This window comes from Cicer arietinum, chromosome 2 (assembly GCF_000331145.2).
Source record: "Cicer arietinum cultivar CDC Frontier isolate Library 1 chromosome 2, Cicar.CDCFrontier_v2.0, whole genome shotgun sequence".
Lineage (NCBI taxonomy): Eukaryota > Viridiplantae > Streptophyta > Magnoliopsida > Fabales > Fabaceae > Cicer > Cicer arietinum.
The window spans coordinates 3,224,727-3,238,520 of record NC_021161.2 but is presented as its reverse complement, the minus strand read 5'-3'; the positions used below and the strand labels follow the sequence as shown (position 1 = coordinate 3,238,520).

General features: G+C 32.0%; 1 pseudogene; it reads right to left on the bottom strand.

Moving 5' to 3' along the window:
* Window positions 1–8,584: 8,584 nt before the first annotated feature.
* LOC101488346 (uncharacterized) lies at window positions 8,585–12,140 on the bottom strand (annotated as a pseudogene).
* Window positions 12,141–13,794: the final 1,654 nt, after the last annotated feature.

The window sequence follows — 13,794 nt, the reverse complement described above, 5'->3', positions numbered from 1 at the left end:
CATTTGGATAGGTCCGGGATATGTCCCTCAACTCATCTAAATCATCAACGTATTTGTCGCGTTCCATCAATGTCATTAGATATTGCATTTATGTTCTATTACCTCTAAGTGATGAACGATATGTTTGATGTGCATTGTAAACTTGTTTGATTGTCATTAAAGTTTCAATATTATGATCCTTTAATGTGATCAATATCATGATACTTAATTGAGATCACGTATACATGAATTATGATCATGTATGTGTACCTTGTAACATCCCACTTTTTCAAGATATTAACTAACAAAATTCTAAACGTAAAGATACATATTCTTTTATTTATTTATTTATTTATTTATAAGATTATCTTAAATACTCGTTTACTTTAAAACTAATTAATAAATTTTTCAATTGTATTTCAAAATAAGGTTAATATGTTGGAGGGCTATTAGGTAATTTCTAGATAAGAATAAAAATGATGATGTGGGTAATCATTAAGATTATTGTTGTTGGAAGAGCAGTATTCCTATGAGAACGGCGTGAATCAAAGCAGAGCAGTATGCCTTATATAGTATCAAATTAATATAATAGAATTAAATACCTATTGTTATTATTATTGTTATTATATAATTAAATTTTATAATGTGAATTGAATTTTAAATTTATTAATCTTAAATTTATTAATCTTAATTTAAGCATAGCATGTATATTTTCAGAATTAAGACAGTCAAATCTCTATACCTTCCTTCACGCGGAAGAATATGAGTGGGCGATGAGTAGTATATATACATAGTTATCCATTAGCTTTTTACACTCAATACACTAAACACATTACTGCTGAAAATAATGGCTCCTCCTTCATACACTGCTCATGTCAGCACCGATGCAAAATTTGTTGATGCCTTTGACCGACTTGTTCGAAGTGGGATAAAACCCAAAGTTAGGTTCGTTGTTGGAAGAGAAATCAGCTCTGCTTGTTACGACTACATATTTGAGCTGATTGAAAACAACAATGTGGACAAGGATCGTAGAGATAGGATTGCTAATCCACGTCCTGAGCATCGCCCACGTCAACCTCCCAATCCACTTCCAATCATAACAGTGCACAACAGGGAGGAGTTGTCCGATGTCATCTTAAGCAATGGTGCTTACTTCAAGGCACAAGTTCCTCATGGTGTTGTCGATCGCAAGACCACTCAATCTCGCCATCATGAAGTGTGACATTTCGATAATGAATACTATATAAATGAGATAACCCTTAAACATATTGTCTTAAAATGTGATGTTCAACCCACATATGTGATTGCTCTTAGTCCAATGTGATGATCCCCAACCCCTTATGACCAACACAGATGAATAAAAGGAGCACAAAGAACCCATCCACTTTTTATTAATCCTTAATGTAATTTGACAGGGCATTTAAAAGTTCATCAACAAAATTAAAACAACTCACAAACATAAAACAAGCAGCATTGAAAAAGTTTACAAATTATAAAACAAATAATTTAAACAAACAAGATGTAGGCACATGTGAGAATGTAAACTAATCAGAAGACTTTTGGGACATTTTTTTAGATCCTTGGAAACTTGGTCCATGGTTGGGCGAGAAGACTTCTACGGCCAAACACTTGGTGTTTTACTACCAAAAAATAAATCGTAGTTGATCATAACTTTGGACACTTGTGGAAAACTCACTCAACAAGTCTAACACTAGTACAAAAGTATTTTGGAGCCTCCAAATGCATGTTATTGTACTTCCTCGCATTTCTCATACTAGGTTGGTCTGCGACATTATTCGCTCAAGTAACACTATATGTGACATCATGTCAAATGTAAGGATCGTCTCCAAATAACAAACACAGAGCAAATATACATGCATATATAGTTGTTATAGTAAAAATATAAATAAATCATATATTTCATTTAACAGTAAAAATCACAAAGCACAAAAGATACAAATCAACCAAAATGCAAAAATCCTATTGTTGGGCTATATGTCAATGCATTATTCCAGAATATCACCATCTTGTAAGACAAAGAGCCCACCATTGAACAGTGTCTCACTGTTGAACTTGTCCCACCATTGGACAAATGTTCTACAGAGTTTCATGTTCAGTATTCCATCGTTGTGTATTTTTCTAAATCACGTTGCCTTTTGCGATGAACTGTCGTCACATACTTGTGACTAGGTTCATGCCACCAATGCATGCATGAATGTCATCATCTTAGTTACAAAATATATCACTCAACCAGAATGTCCAAAACCAAATTGGTTTAGACACAAATTCATCACCTCGAATAACCACAAAATGTCAAGCACAACCATTATAACAACATGTCATATAACGTTTATTTTTCACAATTTGAACATGTCAAATGCAACCATTATAACAACGAATCATATAACATTTATTTTGAAGATAAAACACAAACATAACCAATACATAACATCACCGTTCATTTATATCACATATAATTCACGTAGGAAAGCGAATGAGGTGAGACCCTTACCGTTATGAGTCTCGTTATTAAGATTTCTAAGTAGCTGTATTTGCTCCAAAAACATTACACCTTCACAAATTAATTTACTATCCACTTGTAATGTGTTCTTTCAACATTTGTAGTGCCCACATGAAGTTGTCAGCATGCTCAAACTTTAGATATGAAAATGCCACACAAAATGTCATTTCAGTAGAAGTAACACAAATAATCTCAAGTAACGACATTCGATATCTACAAGTCTTGTATGTGTTATCCTTAATCAATATTATGTGAAAATTATTTACACGAGTGATAACATTTGGATAGGTCCAGGATATGTCCCTCAACTCATCTAAATCATCAACGTATTTGTCGCGTTCCATCAATGTCATTAGATATTGGATTTATGTTCTATTACCTCTAAGTGATGAACGATATGTTTGATGTGCATTGTAAACTTGTTTGATTGACATTAAAGTTTCAATATTATGATCATTTAATGTGATCAATATCATGATACTTAATTGAGATCACGTATACATGAATTGTGATCATGTATGTGTACCTTGTAACATCCCACTTTTTCAAGATATTAACTAACAAAATTCTAAACGTAAAGATACATATTCTTTTATTTATTTATTTATTTATTTATTTATAAGATTATCTTAAATACTCGTTTACTTTAAAACCAATTAATAAATTTTTCAATTGTATTTCAAAAATAATGAATTAGAGCATTTGCAATTACAAAATAAGGTTAATATGTTGGAGGGCTATTAGGTAATTTCTAGATAAGAATAAAAATGATGATGTGGGTAATCATTAAAATTATTGTTGTTGGAAGAGCAGTATTCCTATGAGAACGGCGTGAATCAAAGCAGAGCAGTATGCCTTATATAGTATCAAATTAATATTATAGAATTAAATACCTATTGTTATTATTATTGTTATTGTATAATTAAATTTTATAATGTGAATTGAATTTTAAATTTATTAATCTTAAATTTATTAATCTTAATTTAAGCATAGCATGTATATTTTCAGAATTAAGACAGTCAAATCTCTATACCTTCCTTCACGCTGAAGAATATGAGTGGGCGATGAGTAGTATATATACATAGTTATCCATAAGCTTTTTACACTCAATACACTAAACACATTACTGTTGAAAAAAGTGGCTCCTCCTTCATACACTGTTCATGTCAGCACCGATGCAAAATTTGTTGATGCCTTTGACCGACTTGTTCGAAGTGGGATAAAACCCAAAGTTTGGTTCGTTGTTGGAAGAGAAATCAGCTCTGCTTGTTACGACTACATGTTTGAGCTGATTGAAAACAACAATGTGGACAAGGATCGTAGAGATAGGATTGCTAATCCACGTCCTGAGCATCGCCCACGTCAACCTCCCAATCCACTTCCAATCATAACAGTGCACAACAGGGAGGAGTTGTCCGATGTCATCTTAAGCAATGGTGCTTACTTCAAGGCACAAGTTCCTCATGGTGTTGCCGATCGCAAGACCACTCAATTGAAGTAACAATGTCGATTTACAAGAAAGGGGGGTTTGAATTGTAAATATGCCTTTTAAAAATTCCTATTAAAACTTAAGAAAATAACTCAAGAATGATCTTGGTTATGAAACAGAAAACGGAGAACGTTCTTGGTTTATGTTATAAAACAGAGAACGTTCTTTAATTAGCAGAAAATCAGTTTATATTTTATCTCAAATGATTAATGCAGTATAATAAAGAAGGAGAAAGGAAAGAGAATACCACACAAAGATTTATCCTGGTTCACCCAACGTGGGTTACGTCCAGTCCTCACACTGTGAGATTTTCCACTTAGTGTTTAAAATGAAGAACCTTCTTAATCTTACAACACCTAGAATAAATCAACCTTGATCTATTTCTTTCTTAATTACTTTCCACCCAGAAAGCAATCACAACACCTATCTAACCTTGATAGGAAGCAATCTTAAACAAACTATAAAGAAACTCTTATAGTTTGAGTTTTTACAAATGATTGAATTTGACAGAATCTGATATTGCTCAACTCTTGTTTGAGAATAGATTCTTTACAGAGTATCTAATGACAATTTCGCAGCTAATATGTGAATGTGCAGCAGTGGCTGTTTCGCGAATTGCAGAAAGTGATGTTACCTCTGTTTTGCAGAATTTCAAGCTTAAGTGTGATTGTATAATGTTGATTACTTGGCACTTGAATTTCTTGCTGAGAACTGAGATAATGGCCTTCTATTTATAGGCTGGAGATGTACGAAATAGCTGTTGGAGAGGCCATGCTTTTTTGACTAAAACATTATTTTTAGAATAAAAATAATGCTGCTTTGAAAACAGCTTTTTGACTTTTGATGTTTTAGCATTGAAAGCATTTCTGTCCTTTCTTTGACATTTCTTCATTGATCTTGGATGGTACATTATTTGTCTTGAGTCTTGAGTGAAGCTAGAGGAGGTTGGAGAAGATTTGAATCGAATTGCAGACTGAAACAGAGAGGATGCAAGGCTGCTGTTGATGTGCAGAAAACGGAGAATGATTAACGTTCTTGGTTTTATCAGTTTGAACGTTCTTGAGCTTCAATAATCATTCTGGAGTTCCCGTTTTGAATGTTCTGTATTTCCTTTGTTCTTGTCTTGTCATATACCCAGTTTGATCAAGTTTTCTTGACATTTGAATTTTGGAGTTCTTAAGCCGTCATGACTTTTGTCCATGTTTAAACTCTTTGATCTTTGCGATCAAATATCCTTTTTGAGTCTGGATTATTTGTACTTGTTCCTTGCCATGTACTTGTTAGATATGAATGATTTCCAGAGCAGATTCTTTGTTAACGATGTAGATAAACTTTGAACAACATGCTGTGATAGATAGTTCGGTGAAGCTGAAGATCATTCTCTGTTTATGATGCAGAATGATCTTGTTGTTGTCTTTTCTTGTATTTGCTTGATTCTGCTCTTAATTAAAATCACTCAAGAACACAAGTTAAATTAACATAATATTTAGAATCATAATTAACATTCTTAATTAACCTTTGTTTATTTTCATCAAAACTTTAAAATAGAGAGTTTGTCTCAACATCAATCTCGCCATCATGAAGCGTGACATTTCGATAATGAATACTATATAAATGAGATAACCCTTAAACATATTGTCTTAAAATGTGATGTTCAACCCACGTATGTGATTGCTCTTAGTCCAGTATGTGATTTCTCTTAGTCCAATGTGATGATCCCCAACCCCTTATGACCAACACAGATGAATAAAAGGAGCACAAAGAACCCATCCACTTTTTATTAATCCTTAATGTAATTTGACAGGGCATTTAAAAGTTCATCAACAAAATTAAAACAACTCACAAACATAAAACAAGCAGCATTGAAAAAGTTTACAAATTATAAAACAAATAATTTAAACAAACAAGATGTAGGCACATGTGAGAATGTAAACTAATCAGAAGACTTTTGGGACATTTTTTTAGATCCTTGGAAACTTGGTCCATGGTTGGGCGAGAAGACTTCTACGGCCAAACACTTGGTGTTTTACTACCAAAAAATAAATCGTAGTTGATCATAACTTTGGACACTTGTGGAAAACTCACTCAACAAGTCTAACACTAGTACAAAAGTATTTTGGAGCCTCCAAATTCATGTTATTGTACTTCCTCGCATTTCTCATACTAGGTTGGTCTGCGACATTATTCACTCAAGTAACACTATATGTGACATCATGTCAAATGTAAGGGTCGTCTCCAAATTACAAACACAGAGCAAATATACATGCATATATAGTTGTTATAGTAAAAATATAAATAAATCATATATTTCATTTAATAGTTAAAATCACAAAGCACAAAAGATACAAATCAACCAAAATGCACAAATCCTATTGTTGGGCTATATGTCAATGCATTATTCCAGAATATCACCATCTTGTAAGACAAAGAGCCCACCATTGAACAATGTCTCACTGTTGAACTTGTCCCACCATTGGACAAATGTTCTACAGAGTTTCATGTTCAGTATCCCATCGTTGAGTATTTTTCTGAATCACGTTGCCTTTTGCTATGAACTGTCGTCACATACTTGTGACTAGGTTCATGCCACCAATGCATGCATGAATGTCATCATCTTAGTTACAAAATATATCACTCAACCAGAATGTCCAAAACCAAATTGGTTTAGACACAAAGTCATCACCTCGAATAACCACAACATGTCAAGCACAACCATTATAACAACATGTCATATAACGTTTATTTTTCACAATTTGAACATGTCAAACGCAACCATTATAACAACGTATCATATAACATTTATTTTGAAGATAAAACACAAACATAACCAATACATAACATCACCGTTCATTTATATCACATATAATTCAAGTAGGAAAGCGAATGAGGTGAGACCCTTACCGTTATGAGTCTCGTTATTAAGATTTCTAAGTAGCTGTATTTGCTCCAAAAACATTACACCTTCACAAATTAATTTACTATCCACTAATTGTCAAAACCTATCTGTCCCTGATTTATATTAAAGGTTTGATGTTGGCTTAAGGGTTTAGGACAAACCATTTCTTTATATTTTTAAAGATACCAATTCTCTCAAATTAAAATATAAGTTAATTAACATCAAACAATGTAAAATATAATATGATAATACTAATTAATAATCGGGGAAAGAGTGAGTAATATTATTTTGATAAATAAAAACTACAGACACCCAATTTTTTCTATTTCTAATTAATCACTTACAAAATTATAATTAATTCAATTAAATAAATTATTAATTTAAATAATATTTAAAATTATAATTAATCACTATTTTTATTATAAATTAATTAAATATATATTCAACTAAACTAAAAAAACCCTAAAAAAATTATTATGAAAACTATATGAAAGTAGGTTTTTCATGACAAATGATGTAGCTAAGGGTTATTATTATGAGAACGGCGTGAATCAAAGCAGAGAAGTATTCCTTATATAGTATCAAATTAATATTATAGACGTTAAAAGCATGTTGGAGGGCTATTAGGTAATTTCTAGATAAGAATATAAATGATGATGTGGGTAATCATTAAGATTATTGTTGTTGGAAGAGCAGTATTCCTATGAGAACACCGTGAATCAAAGCAAAGCAGAATGCCTTATATAGTATCAAATTAATATTTTAGAATTAAATACCTATTGCTATTATTATTGTTATTATATAATTAAATTTTATAATGTGAATTGAATTTTAAATTTATTAATCTTAATTTAAGCCTAGCATGTATATTTTCAGAATTAAGACAGACAAATCTCTATACCTTCCTTCACGCGGAAGAATATGAGTGGGTCATGAGTAGTATATATACATAGTTATTCATAAGTTTTTTACACTCAATACACTAAACACATTACTGCTGAAAAAAATGGCTCCTCCTTCATACACTGCTCATGTCAGCACTTATGCAAAATTTGTTGATGTCTTTGACCGACTTAGTTCAAAGTGGGATAAAACCCAAAGTTAGGTTCGTTGTTGGAAGAGAAATCAACTTTGTTTGTTACGACTACATGTTTGAGCTGATTGAAAACAACAATGTGGACAAGGATCGTAGAGATAGGATTGCTAATCCACGTCCTGAGCATCGCCCACGTCAACCTCCCAATCCACTTCCAATCATAACAGTGCACAACAGGGAGGAGTTGTCCGATGTCATCTTAAGCAATGGTGCTTACTTCAAGGCGCAAGTTCCTCATGGTGTTGCCGATCGCCGACCACTCATTCTCGCCATCATGAAGCGTGACATTGCGATAATGAATATTATATAAATGAGATAACCCTTAAACATATTGTCTTAAAATGTGATGTTCAATCCACATATGTGATTGCTCTTAGTCCAATGTGATGATTCCCAACCCCTTATGACCAACACAAATGAATAAAAGGAGCACAAAGAACTCATCTACTTTTTATTAATCCTTAATGTAATTTGACAGGGCATTTAAAAGTTCATCAACAAAATTAAAACAACTCACAAACATAAAACAAGCAGCATTGAAAAAGTTTACAAATTATAAAACAAATAATTTAAACAAACAAGATGAAGGCACATGTGAGAATGTCAACTAATCAGAAGACTTTTGGGACATTTTTTTAGATCTTTGGAAACTTGGTCCATGGTTGGGCGAGAACGTGGACTTTCAGTCACACAAGAAGCTACAATCCTTATAATCGATACTAAATCATTAACAATTGGATTTAAAGGAGGAGGTAGTCGTTCGTCAAACTTATCCATCAATGACTTAGTACCAGTTGTTGAGCTCACTGTAGTCCATAAAGATGATAACATTGAATAAGATGTAACATCTCCCGGGTGTTTTCCAAAAAGTATTTTCAATGCAAAAATTCCAAAACTATACACATCACATTTTTCATTAACTTCCATTGTGTATGCCAATTCTGTAACAATTCAAAAGAGGAATCATGTATATAATTAATAATGAAGTATATATGTTCCAAATTGATAATAAGGAAAGGGAATTAACCTGGAGCAGCATATCCAAAGGTTTTAGCATATGTGGTCCTATTGGTTGAATTAGGATTAAGAAGCTTAGATGTCCCAAAGGTAGAGACATGAGCCACATATTCCAAATCCAACAAAACCTTCTTGCTCGATATATCTTGATGAACAATTGGAGGTGAACAATCGTGGTGCATGTAGCACAAAGCATTAGCTACATCTTTTATGACATTCATCCTCTTACTCCAATCCAATGCAATTGTTTGTTCCTCATCTTTCAAAATCTTATCCACACTACTTTTATCCAAAAATGAGAATCTAGAATGTGAACAAAACCCGTAGAGCTTGACAATGTTAGGATGCCGAATTTCTATCAGAGTTTTGATCTCATTTGTGAAAGCTTTCATAGTAGACATTTCTTCATTTGGTACTGAATTCATTTTTTTGACAACAACAACTTGACCCGTGGGTAAGTCTGCTTTGTAAACACTTCCATTCCCTCCAACTCCAATGGGATATTTGTCATCAAACTCTTCTGTGGCAGCAATAATGTTCTCATACACTATTTTTCCATCATAACCCCATATTGCAAATACGTTTTGAGCATTTGTTTCTGAACCTTGATATTCTTTTCTGGTTGAAATTTGGCAACGATGATATGAGAATCCAAAAAATACTAATGTTAGTATTAGAATTCCAACTATAAGGGGTAAAACTAATAATAAGACTTTCTTAATCTTATCATGAGATTTACTGCTTGTTGTTGTTGGGCAAGGCTCCAAGCCTGAGATATTACCACACATGCCTTTATTATTTTCCAACAGCTCAAATGTAGCATAGTTGAAAGCTTTCATGTTTGGAATTGGACCCTCCAATTGATTAAATGATATATCAACAAATGATAAGCTAATCATTTGATTGAAATTGGAGGGAATATGACCAGAGAGATTATTATGTGACAGATTCATTTTTTCTAAATATTTGAGCAAGCTAAATGGGGATGGTATTGTTCCATTCAAACAATTTCCACTAAGATCAAGAATTTGAAGAGCTTCGAATTGACCAAATTCAACTGGAATATTTCCTTCAAATTTGTTTTGGCTCAAATTCAAGTTAAATAACCTTGGCAAATTTGCAAGTTGTTTTGTGATTAAGCTAGTTAAATTATTTGCTGCAAGCTCTAAGTTATTGAGTTGCTGCAATGATGACATTTGTGTAGGAACATTTCCTAAAAGACGGTTGTTACTCATCACAAGGTTGATCAACAAAGTTAACTTGCCTAACTCCTCTGGAATTTTTCCTGTAAGATGGTTTCAAGACAAGTCGAGTAACTCTAACTTGGTTGCCTCCCCTAGTTCTGGTGGTATGCCACCAGATAAGTTATTGTTGGAGATATCAAGGCTTGTGAGGTTGTAGCACTTTCCCCAATTGGGAGAAAGGTGGCCATAAAATTTATTTTCACTTAATCCCATGTAGTCCAAATTTGGATATACACCAAAATCGTTAGTTATATTTCCCGTAAATTGGTTTTGTTCAAGCCTAACTCTAATGAGACTAGAACAATTTTTCAAATTCATTGGAACTGGACCTGTGAAGTGATTATTCAATGCAGAAATTCTTTGCAACATTCCACCAATGCGAATGTTGTGTGGCAACTGGCCAATGAAATTATTATCAGCTAATTGCAAATTTTCCAAATTGATAATCATGTTCATTTCAGTAGGAATGATGTCAGTTAGTTGATTTGAGAACAAAAATATTTCTCTAAGGTTGTTCAAATTTTTTATAGTGGAAGGAATTGGTCCTGAGAATTGATTCTGAGATATGTAAATGGATTCCAAATTGACCAAGTTACCTATGGAAGATGGGATTGAGCCAGAGAGTTTGTTATCTACCAATTGGAGAGTGGCGAGAGAATATAGTTTACCAACTTCATTTGGAATTGAACCACTAAAACTATTTGTATAAATATAAAGATACATTAAATTGCTCAAGTTTCCAATTGTAGGTGGGATATTTCCAGAGAGAAAATTACTTGACAAATCAAGTTGGTACATATTTGTCATCATTCGATTTCATGAGGAATTGAACCAGAAAGATTATTGTTTTGAAGCCACAAAATCGTCATGTTGACCAACTTCCCAATTTCCTTAGGAATGTCTCCTGAGAATGTGTTATTATCAAGTCTTAGATGCTCTAGATTGGTCAAGCTTAAAATTTCTAATGGAATAGATCTAGAATAGTTATTGTCAGAAAGGGTGAGTTCTCTCAAGCTTACCAACTCTCCAATCTCCCGAGGGTTGCCAGAAATTTGGTTATGAGCTAAATTTAGATATGACAAGTTAACCAATTTTCCTATAGAAAATGGGATAGGTCCCGTGACATTGCAATATGTTAGTGAAAGTTTTATCAAATTTCTCAAATTGGAAAGTTGTTTGAGGGCAGGACCATCGACAAAAACTCCATTATGGCCAATATCTAAAGTCTCTAACTTATGCAGCTTCACAATATCTTGGGCATTTATAGAACCATTAAAGTTATTTAGGTTAATCACAAAGTACTTCAAGCTCTGCAAATTCCAAATTTCTTTTGGAATGTTGCCAGAAAGATTGTTCTCTGCAAGATCTAAATGTGACAACAATGACAAGTTCTCAATAGAAATTGGAATTGTCCCTTCTAGATTTGCTTGTGCTATACTAAGCTCTCTCAAATTTTTTAATGCACCTATTTCTCGAGGAATGGAACTATTGAAAAGATTACCATCCAAATATAATGTTTGAAGATTGGACAAATGTGTTATTTCATATGGAATTGTTCCTATGAAATAATTGGCGCTAAGATCAAGATGAGAGAGTTTGGACAAGACCCCAATATTGGGTGGAATACTTCCATTCAAGAAGTTGTGACTAATATTTAGAGTGAGGATGTTTGGAAGTAATGAGAAGTTGAGACTTTCAAGCGTACCTCTTAATCCTATGTTGTTGAGATTTACGTTGGAGACATGTTTGAACTCATCACACGTAATTCCCAACCAGTTGCATGAATTGTTGCCTGTCCATGAAGATAGCAAAGTTTGGCTTTGGTTGTCAAATGTTGTTTTCCACTTCAACAAAGCACTTGCTTCTATGCTTTGTATAGTTGAAGCACTAAATGACATTGTCAAGGCTATTGTCAAAGCAAAAAACAACATTACTAGCTTCATGGACTGAAGCATTGGAGAAATGAAAATCATGCTTTGTCTAATACAATTTGATAAAATTGGAATTGGATGCATAAATGAAGATACTTTGTGTTTGTAATTTAGAGACTCGTGTGTTGTGTAGTTTATGTGGTGTTGTAGAGTATTTATAGGTAAGGAACAATCACTTCTACGAGAACAAGTCTTAATAATATTGTTGTGGAAACTTAATGATATAATGTGATATGTACTAAAAGTGATTGACTATTCAATAGTAATACCCACTAAGATAAATTCTTTAGTAACCTAGTGATTATGTGGGGTTAAAGTATATACAATGGAAAAATAATTTAAAATTCAATTTATTTAAAAGTTGATTTTATAATTTAAGTTTTAATTAATGTTTTACGTATAAGATATTGGTAATTTTTGGATACTACATAATTTACCTTAATAAATATGATTTGATAATATTTACAAATAAATTTATATTAGTTTCCACTTAAAACAAGAAGTAGCTAGTTGGCTAAAACCTCACACATTTAGAAAAGATTACTTTTAATTTTTTAAAGTACTATCACTACTTGTTTTAGTGTTTAGTTTTTATAAATAAAAAATTATTTAATTACCGTTACATTTTAAATTATATATTTTAATAAAAATCACTTTTTTCATAAAAGAGTATGTACTTTTTTTTTGGTTGCATTGTAAACATATTATATATATCATATATAAAAGTTTTTTTTACTAATAAAAGAGTATGTACTCATGTTAGTGAAAATATGTACGTACTAGTATCCACTATGAAAATCCACACACACATAGTTCTTTAATTCTCATGCAATATACTAAAAGATTATTGGTCTTTTATTTTCATGCCGTAGCGTCCAACGGCTTTTTCACCGAACATTAATTAGCATGAAGAGAAACGATATATATATATATAATAGAAAATAGTACACAATACCATGGAGGCAGGCACGAGGGTGTGCTAGACTTAGACATGTTGCCTTATATATATGGCTTCAAATTTTTAGGAGCATGGTTTTTAGAAAAATACATATTAGTAAATATTTAAGAGACTATTTTTTTAGGTTAAGGTATCTAACAAACCTGTGGATGAATGTTGCCGCTAGAATTTGAAATTACTATATTTTCAGTTTGATATATATATATATATATATTGAGTTGTGAGAAGTTAAACTTTTTATTGATTAATAACAAGTTAAATATTTGATATATATGATAGGTATTCTATATATGTAATGTGAGTTTGGATGAGATATTTTTTTGAGAGAATGTAATTTTATATAGAGTAATGTTATTGAAATACAATAATATTTATTTTATGTCAAATTTTATGTTTCAATAATATTATTCTTTTTAAAGGGAATTCAAATCTTTCAATGCAAATGATTTTGTTTGAATAATAAATTTGAAGAATTTTCAAGATAAAGGGATTTAATAAGCTATTTTATTAAAGTTAAATTTAGATAATTTGAAATACCACATAAAACCAAAGAATTTAAAATTCCCTCTTAATTTTACAAAATATAAATCATAACATGGTCTCTATAATTTTTTAAATTTACAATTTTGACCCTATATGTTTCAAATTTTAATACTAGTCCCT